Here is a 12,747-nt window from a genome sequence, read left to right as displayed (position 1 = left end):
TTGAGGCCTGATTGATGCCTGTTCTGATTGGAGTGGGGTGCTTTGGTTACAACTTTGGGGCCCAGTTGACTTTCCACCTGTATCTAGCCTGGTTCTTCCTTGAGTGAATGTTTTAGAAATGATCTGTTTTAACTGTTTCTGTAACGAAATGTAACAGATGGTTGCTTAAGGTTGGCTTAATAGTCACAACAGTGATAAGACACTTGGGTTCTTACTCATGGATTCCTGTAAGGGATGCTTTTCCTTTCACGGAGAATTGTGACTTTGCTTCTGGGTAGTAATAGAGCCTTCATTATCCCCGGGACGATCGGATGGTATTTAGGGGATGTTAATCCTGAATAGCTTTTGTTGCTTGAACTTGGTGGGTAGCCTGCCTTTGGGTGTTGTTGACTGAGAGTCCAAACATGTCTTGGGATGGGGGAGGTGGTGCTTTTCAACAGAACCCTGTGATTCTTAAAATCCTTTGGGCTTGTAAGGTAGAAAACCCAACAACAACAAAACTTTACATTGTTACTTTCCCTCCCTCTCAAAAGTGCTCAGAAAGGTGCTTTTTGCATTAAAGTAAATCCTTAGTTATGACTTGAGGCTCTATTAATTGGCTTGTCGATTGGTTCGAAGTCTTGGCCCCGTTTCTGTCTCATCCCAGCCCAGGTTGTGGCAGAATCTTGGAAGGGCCTTTGAATAGAGTTCGTCACATGGGGAATGTGTAGTTTCTCTGCAGCGCCCAGGCTGGCCACGGGGTTTTAAACTCACTGCTCTGCTCCAGCCATGCCTGAAATCTGGCCTTCAGCACAGGACAAACAAAAACTTCATTATCGAGTCATGGAGTCCCAGGAAGTTTCTTTGGAAAGAACAGGAGACCGAGATCATAGAGGTCAGCTCCTCCAGCCTGATTCCCCAAGCATGGCAATGTATAAAGCTTGATGGGTGAAAATGCCTTGCATCCAACCTTGGAAGTGATTGTGTTGTTTGTAGTGGCCCCAGGTGTGTGAGTCTGTGTGGAGGGATGGGGGTAGGGGGCGGGAGGAGCTGCAGGTGAATTTCTTTGGCTGTCGTGGGTAGAGGCCAGGAAGCCTTGTGTGCACCTTTCCTGCTGAAGGAACCCTGGCCGGGACTTGATTCTTTGGCTGATGGATGTGTTTAGTGCGGTCGGTCCAGAAGTGCAAACAAAGTCTGCTTGTTCAGGCCCGGGTGGGCTGCACACCCATTTGAATGGTGAGGAGCCCGTAGGGTGTTGCACCCTCCGGGTCTGCTCACCTGGAGGGCAGCCAGGGCCAGCAGCGAGCAAGGGGTAGTGGGATGGGAGGATGGGGATGGGGGAGGGGGTGAAGGGAAGGGGGTGGGCTCGGAGCTCTGAAAGCCCCTTCCAGGGATGGTAGAGGGGACTGAAGTGGAGCGGCCTCACCTGGTCACACGGGCATGCTTTGCTGGGAGGGACAGAGAGCTAGTGACACCAGGGAGGCCTTGCTGTGGGAGCTGCCAGGCCAAATGGGCTGCGTGGGCTCGTAGCACTGGCTGAACTTGACTGACCACTGGGCCCCCGCGTGGGGCAGAGGCTTTCCGAACAGCAGAGACCCCCCACCCCCACCCCCCAGCGGCAGCCCACGCTTGGGGGCACCTGCTAAGGAACTGAGGGGTAGGAATGCTGCAGTTTCTTCCTGGTGGTGTGATAAACGTTTTGAAAAGTTTCTCTCCAGCTTCTCTTCAGACAGTGAACTGTGTGGGCTGCAATGCTGGCTGATTCCTCCAGCCGCCCCTTGGGGCCTGGATGAAGCCAGAGGCCCAGTGTGGATGCCACGGTTTCTGCCCGTATCCAGGTACGGGGAGGACACAGTGATGTACCTGATTCCATTTCCTCAGCGCTTTGTGGTTGTGGGCTAGAAGTCAGTCCAGGGGGGCAATCAATAAAGAGTATATTTTGCCGTGCAGATAGCAATATGGACATATAAGTGCCTACAAGTAAAATCTCAGAATGTTTTGATCTTAAGAACATTTCACAGTCATTAATCTTCACGACGCTCCTGCGGGCTAGGTAAATAGAGCAATTCCTATTTTATGCGAGGAAGAAATGTTGAATTGCCTCTGCCAAGTCATAAAGAGGCCGATCTCCGCCTTCTGTTTCCGTAGCTGGCGTTTGGGGGCCCCGGGCGCCCGGGAACCCCATCGTCCCGCCCAGACTGACCGCAGGGCGACTTCCGGGCCCCTGCTCGACCTTGTGCTGCGGGGAGGGCAACGCTGGGGCCTGGATGAAGGCAAACCCGCCCTACCTGGCCGCGCGCTACCTGCAGGGGGGCGTGGTCTGCGGCTGCCCCGCCCCGAACGTGCACCGCCAGCCGGGGTGCTGGGCCCTGCTGGAAGGACGGGGTCTCCTGGCGTCTGGGGTTCGGCGAAGGTGAGGTCCTCCTGACCCCCGGGAGCCCGCGGACCCGGCGGCTCCTTCCCTCCCCTCCAGACTGGCTTACCTGGAGGCTCCGCCTCCGAAGACCGCCTGCCTGCGGCCTCGCCCCGGCGATCCTTCCCTGCCCCCGGCGGTCCCTCGGCTATCTGGTGTACCTGCCACCGCCACCCCCACCCCATCCACAGCGCGGCCCCCGACTCTGCCGGAAGCGCCCCTCCCCCGGCGCTTCGCCCTTTCACTTGTAGATAGGGAGCCGCTTCCCGCTGCGGGGCCGCCGTCGAGAGGCGTTGGAGATGGCCCTTCCCCCCTGCAGTGCCCACTTCCTCCTCCTCCTCCCTCCCGCAGCCCAGTGCGGGGTCCCTCCCCTTCGCGGCCGCCCACCCGCGGGCTGTCCCGCGCCCTTCCCAGCCCCCGCCCCCCCCGCCTCCCCCCTCCCCGGCCGGTACCTGGAAGGAGCCGGGAGAGGACGCAGGACACCGAGGTGGGCCCCGACCCTGCGAGCGAGGCTCGGAGCGGAAGCAGGTATCCCGCTAGACCGTGCCCCAGCCAACCCCCCTCGACGATCGCAGGCTCCGGGGACCTTAGAGCTGGAGTCGTGTGTGGTCCCGCCCGCCACCCCCCACGGGACAGTGAGGTTCGTCCATTGCACGACGGTGGCTCAGAAGCCTCTAGCTGGTAGACGGTCCCATGCCTGGCCGGGGCCTGGCCGGCTCGGCATCCTGTCCCTGGGGCGGTGTTGAGGCCGCGGTTTCCGCCGCCACCTTCAAATCCGGGGTATTTCGCTTGAACTGCGCAGAGCGCGGCCGTAGCTCCGAGAGCTCCCGGGCCTTTGCAGGCTTCTCCAGGCTGGGAGCCTGATGGGCCATGTAACCAGAGGATGCGGCCAGTAAGTGAAGAGCCGGGATGACTTTTTCTTTCTGCACCCTTCTTCTCCTTGGAGGAGGAATTTCTGTTTGGCGCTCTCTCGCCCCGCAGGCTTAACTTGGTACCCAAGTAGTGCTTGCAGGCTGTTTAAGTCGTTCTGTTTTTGTGATGATAACACTACGGACTACCCTTTATTGAGCCTCTATTTAGTATCTTTTTGACTCTCGCTAAGACGCTTGGCCAGTGTTTGCATTGAACCTTCACAACAAGGTGGGTGAGGTGTCGGGAACAGGGCGTGCTCCCGCCCTCCAGGTGGCCGAGCTGGGACTTGAAGAAGCTCCTGGAGGTGAGGACCAGGCCCCCTGGTGGAGGGGCTCTTCCCCGCCGCCCTGAGAGCGGAGGGGAGGTGAGCGTTAAGGCTTGCCCCACATCTGGTACTTTCTCTCCCGGGTTCAGATGGCTTCTCCGAAACAATGATCTTTCTCAGGCCGAGTTGCCTTCCAGATCACATGGGGCTATAAGAAGTCTGGCTTGTTTTAATTTCCGTCTTTGATTAGTGGTCTTTTGTTGGGATCTCACGATCTAAGGCCAACGAAGGGTTTCTAGATGGTTTCCTGGACCAGGCCTGTTTTAAATTCACTCTGCTTTCTGAGTTAATGAACAGCATGGCTGCTGAGCAGAAGCCTGAGGCTCAGTAGACGGGTCCCTGTTGGGTGCAGGGGTGGTGGGGAGAGTTCCCCCTCTGGACCACAGACTCACTGTCCTGGCAAAGACCAGATGCCAGAAGGACCCTGAGGGCTGGGCACAGTGCCGTTGGTCCGGCCTCTCCCAGGCAGAAGTGATGGTCACTGTTTTGCCAATCAAGAAGCAGAGTGGGGGGCGGGAGGTTAAGCTACTAGAGGGCCAGAAGCCAGCTCCACCTGGCTCTGGTTTTTCTGTGATTGAGACTTCTTCTGGCTTTTGATTTGGGACTCGGGTGCCTTTGGGGGTGGCTTTGCTGTGCTCCCCACGTCCGACCCCTTCTGTCCTCCTGATTCCCTTTTCCCTTTTCTCTATCTGGGGGATGTCGCTGAAGGGCAGCCCTCCCCCAAACACACACTGGCCCTGAGATTATGTGGATAGCTTTCAGTGTTTGGGGTTTTTTGGTGGTAAAATTGGATTTAGTGGCCAGGTACCTTTTCTACCAGTAGGTAAGGCTCAGATTTACAAGTCTGTGGTCTGGGTGAGTGAGCTCAGAGTCTCCTTCCCAGCAGGTTCCTCTTGCTTGGGGGAGGGGCTGGAGGTGGTTGGGGTGCTCCCCTCCCTCCCTCTGGCTGTTCCCTCTTTCCTGCTGGATTCATTATGCCCGTCTTCCAGTGGGAGTGAGCCCCTGTGTTCATCGTGGGGGAATCTGGGAGAAGAGACCAGGGAGATGGTGAGGATTTCATCTAATCGGAATAGTCTTGTTTGTACCACTCCTGTGAAAACTGGCCAGAAACTTGATTCTGCTGGGTAAACCTCCTTTGGGTTGCTGCCCTGCATTTGTGTTGGCCTTGGAAAGGAATTTGAATGAATACTCCCGAACAAAAGGAGCAGCTTTCTTTTCACAGAGGCTATCAGAGAATTGAAAGGGAATGGCACAAAGTTGGGTGTGTCCTGAAATCTGGAGACTGGCCCTGCCTTGAGTGATTAACTCACCTGAAAGGCACCCGGAGCAGGTGATGTGGGAGCGCTCTGACTGACCTTGGCTTCCTTTAGGGTAAGGTCCCCACGAGATGGAGATTTTCCTGAAAAACAGGCTTTCCTTTAATTATGAGATTATCTTCCTGCCCTGCGACGCCTCTCTTCCTTTAGTTGAACACGTGTGTGCTTGCAGACACGTGTGTGCTTGGGAAATAGATCCCTGAATTCTTTGCTGATGCCCCAGGGCTCCAGTAGGGTGGGCAGGGGGGTGGTGGTGGTGGTCAGGGATGCTAGAGACTGCCTGTTTCAAACTTCGGGTTCTGCCTGTTCCCAGAGAGTTAGGGTTAGGGTTAGCTCGGAGTGGGTTCTTTTTACCAGTTCATCTGGTTAGCCCCAGTGTGGTGGCTCAGCGCCAGCTTGGGTCTTGATTATGCCCCGTGATTCTGTCTAAGCCCCCCATCCCCCCTGCAGTTTTCGAACAAGTTCTCCATTCTGCTTTCCCCACGGGAAAGGGAGGGTGCATGGCAGGCTGCAGCCTTGCGGGGATCAGCCTTGGGCCAACTCACCACCTCTTAGGCCTCTGCAGTGCTCAGTGGAGAAGCTGCTTCCTTGGGGTAGTTCAGCCTGGAGGGTGGATGTGGCTGGATCTTAGGGCAACTAAACACAGGAATGTTCTGCTGCTGCTGCTAAGTCGCTTCAGTCGTGTCCGACTCTGTGCGACCCCATAGACGGTAGGCTCTCCCGTCCCTGGGACTCTCCAGGCGAGAACATTGGAGTGGGCTGCCATTTCCTTCTCCAGTGCATGAAAGTGAGAAGTGAAAGGGAAGTCGCTCAGTCCTGTCCGACTCTTCACAACCCCATGGACTGCAGCCCACCAGGCTCCTCCGTCCATTTTCCAGGCAAGGGAATTTTCAGGGATTTTCCAGGCAAGAATACTGGAGTGGGGTGCCATCGCCTTCTCTGCAGGAATGTTCTGGTGGCTCTCATAGTTTTGTCAGCTGGGGCCAGTCGAGAGCCAGATTTGCGGATGGCCCCAGAACATCTTTTGGGTCTTCAGGTGTGTATCGTTGTCCTGCCCCGGGTTTAGGGACCCCTGGCTCTGCAGAAAGGCCCCTGAGCTAGGCCCTCCAGCACAGAGCAAGGGAAATCGGATCAGTTTCCATGCGCCCATGTTGGTGAGTACACCAGGGTTCCCAAGACTCAGTTTTTCTCCGCCTTGTGCAGAGTTCTGTTTATTCTCCCCCTTCCTCCAAAATGTTTGCTGCTTTTTGCTCAGGGCTGAGTTTTTGGGTTTTTTTTCCTCTACACTCAAACATCCTTTCTTCTCATTTCTCAACTAAGCCTGGGAATTAGAATGTGGCTTCATCTGACAAAAGCCAGGAGATTTTAGAATTAACATTGGAATTCTATCTGTAATGATGTCTTCCTGGATATTTAAGGAGGGCTTTGAACAGTGGGTGATTTTTTTTTCCTTCCCTAAAACTGGCCAGACGTACTCCCCCAGGTAGTGGGCAGAGGAAGCAGCTCAAAGTGGTTTGAGTTTTCTGTGTGATAATTGTGAGCTTGCCTTATTTGAGTCTCCCCGTGTCCCAGGGGCAGGAAGGGAGAGGGGTTGTGACTAACAGTTGTCTGGGTTGTGCTCTTGATGTGCGTCTCAGATGGCCCGAGAGCATAGACACCACTCATAGCTCAGCAGAACCACTTGAAATGTACGTTGCAAGTATAACTCTGGTTCTTGGAAAGGTTTCTCTGCAGGGGAGATTAAAGGATTTTTTCCTAATTTATTTCATCCTCTTGAGCAGCAGTGGGTGGGCTGAGGTCTTGGAGGGGGAGTGATGACCAATGGGAGTCAGGTCTGGGTGCCCCTGTTAGTGGAGAGCAGGGCAGGGTCAGGGCAGGGACCACTTTCTGACAATGCTTGTAGCTGAGAGTTTTACGACCTGGTGATTACTTGGCACATCCGGCTCCAGGCTTGGATCCAAAAGCTTTTCTCTGGGCCACCCCGGAAGCCCACTTTAGAGCACTGGTTGGATCTCAGTGTTACCTGGGCACTCTTTCTCTGATGGCATGGGAGAGGTCCCAGCAAAAGGCCTCCTTTCCCAGGATTGGGGCTGGACTGAGGGAGGAAGGGCACCGCTTCAACGTTAACACCCATCACCACTGGCAGGGGAGGAGGCATCAGATGTGACAGACTGTTCTAGAAAGCATCAAAAAAAAAAGAAAGGATGACATCCGACCTGTGAATGCATTCGGAATTTCCTGAGCCCTTGCAAAGGGCTGTGTTGCTGAATCTGAAGCAAGGGTAAGAATAGAGTGGGCTGTGAGGGTCTGATGAGGTCATATTTATAAAGCGCTTCAGTTCAGTTCAGTCGCTCAGTTGTGTCTGACTCTTTGAGAGCCCATGGACTGCAGCATGCCAGGCTTCCCTGTCCATCACCAATTCCCAGAGCTTACCCAAACTCATGTCCATTGAGTCTGTGATGCCATCCAACCATCTCATCCTCTGTCGTCCCCTTCTCCTCCTGCCTTCAGTCTTGTCCAGCTTCAGGGTCTTTCCCAAGGAGTCAGTTCTTCACATCAGGTGGCCAAAGTATTTGCAGTTTCAGCTTCGACATCCGTCCTTCCAATGAATATTCAGGACTGATTTCCTTTAGGATGGACTGGCTGGATCTCCTTGCAGTCCAAGGGACTCTCAAGAGTCTTCTCCAACACCACAGTTCAAAAGCATCAATTCTTCGCTACTTAGCTTTCTTTATAGTCCAACTCTCACATCCCTATGTGACTCCTGGAAAAACCATAGCTTTGACTAGAAGGATTTTTGTTAGCAAAGTAATATCTCTGCTTTTTAATATGCTGTCTAGGTTGGTCATAACTTTTCTTCCAAGGAGCAAGTGTCTTTTAATTTCTTGGCTGCAGTTACCATCTGTAGTGATTTTGGAGCCCCCGAAAATAGCCGGTCATTGTTTCCATTGTTTCCCCACCTATTTGCCATGAAGTGATGGAACCGGATGCCATGATCTTAGTTTTCTGAATGTTGAGTTTTAAGCCAACTTTTTCCTTCTCCTCTTTCACTTTCATCAAGAGGCTCTTTAGTGCTGCTTCACTTTCTGCCGTAAGGGTGATGTCACCTGCATATCTGAGGTTATTGATATTTCTCCCAGCAATCTTGATTCCAGCTTGTGCTTCATCCAGCCCAGCGTTTCACAATAAACAGCTTTGACATACTCCTGTCCTAATTTGGAACCAGTCTTTTGTTCCATGTCCAGTTCTAACTGTAGCTTCTTGACCTGCATACATACAGATTTCTCAGGAGGGAGGTCAGGTGGTCTGGTATTCCCATCTCTTGAAGAGTTTTCCATGGTTTGTTGTGATCCACACAGACAAAGGCTTTGGCATAGTCAATAAAGCAGAAGTAGTTGTTTTTCTGGAACTCTCTTGCTTTTTCAATGATCCAGTGGATGCTGGCAACTTGATCTCTGCTTCCACTCCTTTTTCTAAATCCAACTTGAACATCTGGAAGTTCATGGTTCACGTACTATTGAAGCCTGGCTTTTGTAGCATGTGAGATGAGTGCAATTGTGCGGTAGTTTGAACGTTCTTTGGCATTGCCTTTCTTTGGGATTGAATTGAAAACTGATCTTTTCCAGTCCTGTGGCCACTGCTGAGTTTCCCAAATTTGCTGGCATATTGAGTGCAACACTTTCACAGCATCATCTTTTAGGATTTGAAATACCTCAACTGGAATAAAGCACTTAGATCAGGCCTGATGTTGAGTTGCTAAGTCATGTCTGATTCTTTTGTGATCCCGTGGACTATAGCCCACCAGGCTTCTCTGTCCATGGGATTCTCCTGGCAAGAATACTGGAGTGGGTTGCCATTTCCTTCTCCAAGCTACAGGCATGATCAAAAAGTGGTCCCTGCACTGACCCCACCCTGCTCTCCACTAACAACAAGGCACTGGGGATCTTCCAGACCAAAGCCTCTTGCACTGGCAGGTGGATTCTTTAGCACTGAGCCACCAGCGAAATCCAATTTGAATTTTTCAAGAATCACCATCTACTTTACTTCCACACACATTTTGTCCTAATGCGCCCTGTGTGTGTGTTCAATCAATCAGTTGACTCTTTTGCAACCCCATGGACTGTAGCCAGCCAGGCTCCTCTGTCCTTGGAATTTTCCAGGCAAGGATACTGGAGTGGGTAGCTATTTCCTCTTCCAGAGGATCTTCCCTACTCAGGGATGGAACCTGAATTTCTTGCATCTCCTGCATTGCAGGCAGATTCTTTACCACTGTGCCACCTTGTTAAATTTATAAATGCAAAATAAACAGAAGTAAATTAGTTGCTCTTGCCCTGAGCAATTGATGCTTTTGAAGTGTGGTGTTGGAGAAGACTCTTGAGAGTCCCTTGGACTGCAAGGAGATCCAACCAGTCCATCCTAAAGGAAATCAGTCCCGATATTCATTGGAAGGACTGATGCTGAAGCTGAAACTCTAATACTTTGGCCACCTGGTGCGAAGAACCGACTCACTGGAAAAGACTCTGATGCTGGGAAAGATTGAAGGCAGGAGAAGGGGACGACACAGAATGAGATGGTTGGATGGCATCACCGACTCAATGGACATGAGTTTGAGTAAACTCTGGGAGTTGGTGATGGACAGGGAAGCCTGGTGCGCTGCAGTCCATGGGATCACAAAAGTCACGAATGAGCGACTGAACTGAACTAAGGTGCTGTGTGCCCTGAGGAGCAGATTTCCTTTTGCATTCCTGGAAAGAGGTCAGAGAATCTTGATGGAGGCACTGGAAGGGGAGGGGTTGCCTTCAGGGGACATCGGAGAAGGCTCCCTGGGGCTTGATTGCTTTGGCTGTATAGGGTAGGAGATAGGCAAGATCTTGCTAGGCAAGATGGTGGGTGGGTCCTGTCCTAGGGGAATGGGTCCTCTGGGGGAGGGAGACTTGATCCTTTGCACCAAAGAGGTGGATGAGTCTCCCAGAGTTGGGGGGACCAGAAGGTGAAGGGGGCGGGGCCCAGGAAGGAGTGTTTGGGGTGAGAGTTCCAGGTCCTGGTGTTCTTAAAAAAATACTGCCCTACAGTGGGAATTTGCTGTAGGGCTCAGGAAACTCAAACAGGGGCTCTCTATCAACCTAGAGGGGTGAGGTGGGGAGGGAAATGGGAGGGAGCTTCAAAAGGGAGGGGATGTATATATACCTATGGCTGATTCATGTTGAGAGTTGACAGAAAACAGCAAAATTCTGTAAAGCAATTATCCTTCAGTAAAAAATAAATTAATAAAAAAATGAGACTATATACCAAAAAAAAAAAAAAAAAACGACCCCTGACCTAAACAGGGCAGGGAGGGCTGGGGGGAGGCTGGCTTGGGTAGGGAGTGCTTCCTAAGGCCTAAGCAATGATCCGTTCAGGAGGTTGTTTTTAGATGGTGGAATCCCTCTGAGGGATGCCCAGTAAAATATTTGCTTTCTATTTAAGACCTGCTTTCCCTTCCCGGAGAAGGAAGACCGAGTGAGTGGTTGGGTACTGTGCCTCCTCGGCCCGAGAGCAGGCGGTGCCCTGGGCCGTGGGGTCTGCTGGTGATGGCGCTCGGCTCTTCTTCCCAGACAAGGTAAAAGCGGAGGAGTGCCTGACCCGCCCCGTCCCTGGGGGGTTTGTCTGGGACAAGGCCCCTCCCTGTCCCCTTCTCCGCACACATCTGCCTTCATGTGCCCCCTTCCTCCTGCTGGAGTAGGGGCGTCCGAGCATCTGGAGCGCAGCAACTGTGAACTCGCTTCCCAGAGAACCACGTGTTGGGTTTGTCTTTCTGGCACGTGGTGGGCACTCTGTCAGCGGCAGTGCCGGTGACCCGCCTTGGTCCAGCTGGGTGTCCATTGTGCCGTGGGTGTTCCTGTGTCCCCATCTGGGCCAGGAAATCATCTCCTCACAGGGCGGTCGCCCACTCCTAGAACTGGGCTGGCTGCCCCCTGGGGCCAGGCGCACATTGGGTGTGGACCTGTTACCCCACCCCAACTGTGCCACTGCTCCCAGCTGCCCCATTGGGTCAAGTGAGCGAGAAACAGTTGGGGCCAGGGGACTGGGGTTAGGGAACGTGTCCTTCCGGAGTCTGTGGAAGAGACCAATCGTCACCTTCGGGGTGGCTGGTCATTTCGTGGACCAGCAGTTTCTTCTGGCTTAATTCACACTGTTAAAAGAAACGTCACTTGTAAAGCGAGATGATCCTTGCGGACGCCCTTGGGAGGCAGCCAGTGGTGGAATGCAAGGGGCCAGGATGCCCTATTGCCACGTTTGCGAATGTGCACAGCAAGGAAGGCTGATGCAGGTGGAAAGGGTTCAAACGTGAGCTGTTTGATACTCTTGTTGTCTGCGTTGGTGATGGAGGAAAAGAGTGGTAATATGTGCAGATTTGGTGGTTCTTAGGTAACTGAGTAAGTGTCCTGCCCCTGCCCAGCCCCTCCTCTGCACACTGTGTCTCGTTTCATCTAGAACAGAGAGTTGGGATTGGGGTCTTCCCCTAGTGGCTCAGACCAAAAGAATTCGCCTGCAGTGCAGGAAACTCGGGTTTGATCCCTGGGTCCAGAACATCCCCTGGAGAAGGGAATGGCTTCCCACTCCAGTATTCTTGCCTGGAGAAGTCCATGGACAGGGGAGCCTGACAGGCTACAGACCATGGGGTCGCAGAGAGTCGGACACGACTGAGCAACTAAGTACGCAAGCACGTGCGCGCGTGCACACACACAGGAATAGGGAGGAGTCCTCTGTGCGCTGTTTTATCAGAAGGGAGCAGGTGAGTTGGGCGCACATTCAGTGGCAAGAAGCTGGCTGTGGGCTTGGTGGTTTTCACATGAGTGACTCACAGTCCCCAGGGAGGGCTGCTGGCTGCCCAGGTGCCCTGAGAGGGTGGCCTCTGGAGCAGGTGGAGCCCCAGGGCACCCTTGGCTGGGAGTCAGTCTCCTGGGGCTCCGCCTAAGGAACACCCGGACTGAGAACCTCCGGGAGGGGGTTCTCAACGCAGCCATCCGGAGCCTGCCAACTGCATGCAGACCATCTTTCTTTAAAAACAAACCACACCCCCGACACACACCCACACAACTTGAGTCTAGTTTTTGAACATTTGGCATGACCAATGATTGAAGGATTTTATATTTGAATACTCTTCCCCATCTGAATGAATAGATCTCAAAGTGGAAATCTGGATTTCTGCCTGACCCAGTCTCTCTCTCTCTTTTTTTTTTTTTGGCTTAAGCGGGGGTTCTACCCCCTCAACCAGCACTCAATATTCCGAGGGACTTGAGGGAAATTGTGTGTGTTGGAGCTGGGTCTTCGTTCTGATGCACTTGACATTTAACTGTCTCTTCTGACCAGTCAGCAGTGCTCACGGGGAGGAGGCTGGTCTGAGCGTCATAGCCTAGTGGTAAGAGAAATTGTTTTTACAAATTACGTTTTGGTAACGTATGAGCCGTGCTGGCAGTGGAGCGTACTTTGAAAGTCGGTATATGCAGGCTGAGGACGGGTGCGGCGGAGTTGGTGACAGTTTTTGAAGGCAGAGGTCAGCAGGAGGCACTCCCACCTCACCACGTGGGCCAGCGAAGTCTGCCTCAACTTTTTAATCTCACTTGTGCATTATTTCATCCATGTTGCCAAGCAGATTTGGGGATGACACTTTTCTGTTTCAGAAATGCAGATAAACACATTTTGTGGCAAATCCTTTTTTACCTTGGCGAATTTATTGATCAGTATATTGATTAGTATTGAATCAATATAGAATTTATTGATTAGCTTCAGTGAGGCTGATCGCTTATGTTGCTGTATCG

General features: G+C 52.7%; 1 protein-coding gene across 12 annotated transcripts in view; it reads left to right on the top strand.

The window, feature by feature from the left end:
- CTBP2 (C-terminal binding protein 2) overlaps positions 1 to 12,747 on the top strand; it is a 167,807-nt gene that overhangs the window by 6,634 nt on the left and 148,426 nt on the right. The window contains exon 1 of one of the 12 annotated variants that reach the window (XM_069566821.1): positions 2,218 to 2,392. The exons of 9 other annotated variants lie outside the window; for them this stretch is intronic. The gene's annotated coding sequence lies outside the window, so the exon portion shown is untranslated. Of the gene's footprint in view, positions 1 to 2,217; positions 2,393 to 12,179; positions 12,348 to 12,747 lie in introns of those variants that run through there. 2 more of the 12 variants (XM_069566831.1, XM_069566826.2) reach the window with 2 other exon arrangements.

This window comes from Ovis canadensis, chromosome 22 (genome assembly GCF_042477335.2).
Source record: "Ovis canadensis isolate MfBH-ARS-UI-01 breed Bighorn chromosome 22, ARS-UI_OviCan_v2, whole genome shotgun sequence".
Taxonomy (NCBI): domain Eukaryota; kingdom Metazoa; phylum Chordata; class Mammalia; order Artiodactyla; family Bovidae; genus Ovis; species Ovis canadensis.
This window is presented reverse-complemented; position numbering and strand designations above follow the sequence as displayed.